A 4188-nucleotide genomic window follows, 5' to 3' on the forward strand; every position below is an offset into this window, starting at 1 on the left:
AAGAGTTGGTGGTTACAAAAGTTACTATAACTAATGACTACATTCTTCCACAATTGATGAGAGTAAAGAGACACAAATATAATGTCCACCAATAGACATAACATGATACATAATGTGACATATAGTATATTTTTAATAATATTAAAATGTCCACCCAAAAAAAATAAACATGGCATAAAAATATATAATACAAAAAATTACACACAATCAGATGAAGTGAATGTTGAGAATGAGAAGGAGATGAAATATAAAAAATAAAAAATAAAAAATAAACTTTTAAATTTTTTAAAATAATAATAATAAAAAAGAATTTAAAATAATAGATATAAAAAATAAATTAAAACGAAAAATTAAAAATAGAAATAAAAAAGAAGAAATTAAAAAGTACACAACTTGTAATTACACCATGTAATTACCAGTAATTCATAACCCCTCCTTGAGAATTAGATAGTGTAATCACCCTCTGCTAATTACACAATTACCTGTTGACCAAGTAATTACATGGCCAACCAAACACGCTAGACATTGTATTTACACCCAATTACACCAAATCCAATTAATATGTTCATTGAAAAATAATAGAAATAATAATAATAAAAAAATAATATGTTCATTGAATGGAGGGTAAAATAATTGGTATTTACACCCAATTACACCAAATCCAATTACACGCTAGATATGTAAAATAATATGTTCATTGAAAAATAATAGAAATAATAATAATAAAAAAAAAAAAGTAAAATAGAGAGTATGAATAGTAGTTCTCCAAATTTGGAGAACTATTATTCACATATCTATAAATAGGAATAGAGAGTAATATAAAGATGAGTTGGAGAGGATATTCTCTATTTTTACACTTCAAATATAGAGAATGGAGGGTAAAATAGAGATGGGTTGGAGATGGTCTTACATATCTCCTCTCGTCCTCTCTCTCGCCTCTCTTTGAAATCTCGCTTTCCTCTCTCCTCTTTTTCAATCATTTCTCCCTTGCGTCTCTCCTCTCCCTGCGTAGTCTCTCTCGCTTATTTCTGCCAGAAATTATACAAATACAAATGTTAACAGTCGTTTATACAAACACAAATGATAAGAATCAATTTGTTTATACAAAACACAAATGATAACAATCGATTATACAAATACAAATTGTAAGTGTCAACTATACAAATGTCTTTAGTGATACAAATACAAATACACATTTATTCGTTGATAAAAACATTGATACAAATGATGACAAATAAATTATACATATACAAATACAAATTGATTTGACTGTATACAATTTATTCATTGATACAATTTGTATTCGCTAATATTATGGTATTCATTGATACATATACATACTAATTATATATATACAATTATGCAAATATACAAATACAATCATTAATACATATATGCATATACCAATTATATATATATAATTATCTGATAGATATACAAATACAATTCGCCTCTCTCTACTCTCTACCCTCTCCCGCTCACCTCTCTCCTCCCTCTCCAATCTCACTCTCCCAATCTCCCTCGCCTCTCTCCTCCTCTAACACGTAGTTACAAATCGTAATTAGCAAACTATAGCTATTTTTGCCTAATCATGTTTCAAGTCTTGGCTCTTTTTGAGCAATTTGTCCATCCTATTATTATTGATGTGACACAAGTGTGCAACACACATACTCTACACTAGTATATAATATGCTTTTCAACTTGTTTTCATTGATATTTAGGTCTTTTAATTTTGGGTGTGCACAAGTAGACATTTAACTTATATAAAATTAAATAAATAGACACATACATTTTTCCTACATGACAATTTACTTGAAATACAACTGAATTGATTTGTATTATGCCATGTAGAACACACACACACACACACACATATATATATATATATATATATATGTCATTAGGATGCATGTGTCTAGGGGTGACAATTGGACGGGTTGAGTCAAATTTGAACGGGTCATAATGGACTAGGACAACAAATGGGTTAAGACCCAATCCAACCCAATTTTGCTTGGATCAAAATAGATTGGGTTAAAACGGGTCAAGCAATGGGGGATAGATCCAGATAAGATTTAATGTAACTCAACCCAACCCAATCTTTACTAACAACAACAAACAATATACCCGGTGAAATCCAACTAAGTGAGGTCTAGATAGGGTATAGTATATGCAAATCTTATCAATTTTTACTATGTTTAATTATTTTATTTATTCTTCCAAAATATTTTAATACCTAATAAATTTATTCTTTCTTTATTATGACTATATATAACATATCAAATTAAAAACCAAGTTTATTAAAAATATTTTGATAGGATTTCTAATGAGTCAATTTGGGTTATTCTATTTTGCATGTACTCAAAGACTAACATACTCAAATTTTTAGAACATACCAAGTGTGGCACGAGGCATCATCAATACAGATAAAGAAAAAACTTCCTAGCCTTAGGATAAAAAGATATCAAAATTGAGACTTTGCTAACCATGATCATACGCAGAGAAGATAACATGAAAATATACATTATAATAGAGCATTCATATAGTTGGCATTTGAACATTCAAGTAGATGCATTAGTGATAATAAGTGAGAATAATAGACTACCTATTTTTTTTGAATTTCAAGCAGTGGTATCAGCTATTTAAGCTTAATCTGTTGAGAGTCGAGGAGGATGGCGAAACATTGTTCTGGAAAAATGGATGGATGAGGGCATGAAAACAATCAAAAGGAAATCAACAAGGGCGAAATGGATCGAGAGGAACAAATACTTATCCTGTTGGAAATCTCGGCATAAGCAAGTATTGGAGTGGCATGCTTGCAGCTGAAGCTTTGGTACTGGAATCGATACTCATAAGAGAAAGAAGATGGAGATTAACCACCAGTTCTTTGATTAATGGACAACAAAAACTTCATAATCATCTATGGAACTCACCAGATCTGCTGTTGTTGAGTGGAAGAAGTCTTCATTAAGATTGTTTTTATGGCATTCGTGAGATTTGGAATGTCTTAGGTGAAAACACCTTAAGCTCGACAACTTCTAGGTTATGGAGTGGAGTTGGATACTGAATTTGAAGACTTTGATGTCTCTCCAGCTCATCGACGTTTCTCTCAATCGATCCATGGTTGCTTCGTTTGTACTCTGAGGAAGGAGATGAGACTTTTTTCCCTTCCCCCTTTTACTTTGATGTCCGGACATTTCAGGTCTTGGACTTCTTTTGTTTCCTTTTTGTATTGTTATATTGGGCCTCGGTTGGATCAGGTAATGTCGGAAGATTTTTATTATTCAATAAAGGCCTATATGGTCTACTTCATTTAAAGAAAAGAAGAGTCAATATATTAATCCAATTTTTAATGGGTTGAAATGAGTTGAACTAATAAATAGACAAGTCAACCTAAATGAGTTGAGTGGATTGAGTTTGATTTTTTCATCTCTATATATATATATACTTGTTCAACTTTATATAATAATTTTAAATAAATTAATATAAGTTGAGCTAATAATTCAAATGGATTGAATTTGATTTTGGCAACTCTATATTTTAGGCTTAACCCATTGGTGGCCCCCTAAAGCTAACAACAATTTTCACTTAAACACCTTAACTAGACTTTTTTTCATTTTAGACACTTTATGTCATGCCCCGTTGTGTCATTTTGACACTTTTTTCACAATTTTCTGTTGACCCTACGTGAGTGTTAACCAAACATATCCACATGAAATAAATGACCAATTATGTCATGCCATCTCATTTTACAGCCATGTCATTAAACACACAAAAAAATTAAAGGTCAAATAGAAAGGGTTTTGACCAATTAAAAACAAATTATTTTGAAGATTTCCCCTCCCACCCCTCTTCCCCCACCCACCCCAATCATCTTCTTCATCAAAAATTTCTCACCACAACACAGTCATCTTCTTCAGATTTCTCCTTTTTCATTTTCTTTTCGCCCATTCCCACCCTTAGGGGTGTTCACGGGTTGATTTGGATCGGTTATTGGTCAAAACCAAAACCAAACCAACTTAATCGGTTTTAAAATTATCAAAACCAAACCAAACCAAACCAAATATAATATACATTTATCGGTTTGGTGATTATCGGTTTCGGTTTGGTTTGGTTCGGTTATTCGGTTATTAACCATACACAAAAATAAAAGAAACAATTCATTTAAAATGTGAAAAAAGTGACAACAAT

At 31.1% G+C, this 4188-nt stretch overlaps 1 long non-coding RNA gene across 1 annotated transcript; it reads right to left on the reverse strand.

Moving 5' to 3' along the window:
• Nucleotides 1-953: 953 nt before the first annotated feature.
• LOC102594872 (uncharacterized) lies at nucleotides 954-3229 on the reverse strand. Its single transcript, XR_367357.2, has 3 exons — nucleotides 2931-3229; nucleotides 2603-2833; nucleotides 954-1028 (listed from the first exon to the last, which is right to left on the reverse strand). It is a non-coding gene; the product is annotated as an uncharacterized lncRNA (long non-coding RNA).
• Between the last annotated feature and the right edge of the window lie 959 nt (nucleotides 3230-4188).

The sequence above is a fragment of the Solanum tuberosum genome, unplaced genomic scaffold, assembly GCF_000226075.1.
Source record: "Solanum tuberosum cultivar DM 1-3 516 R44 unplaced genomic scaffold, SolTub_3.0 scf00094, whole genome shotgun sequence".
In the NCBI taxonomy this organism is placed as follows: domain Eukaryota; kingdom Viridiplantae; phylum Streptophyta; class Magnoliopsida; order Solanales; family Solanaceae; genus Solanum; species Solanum tuberosum.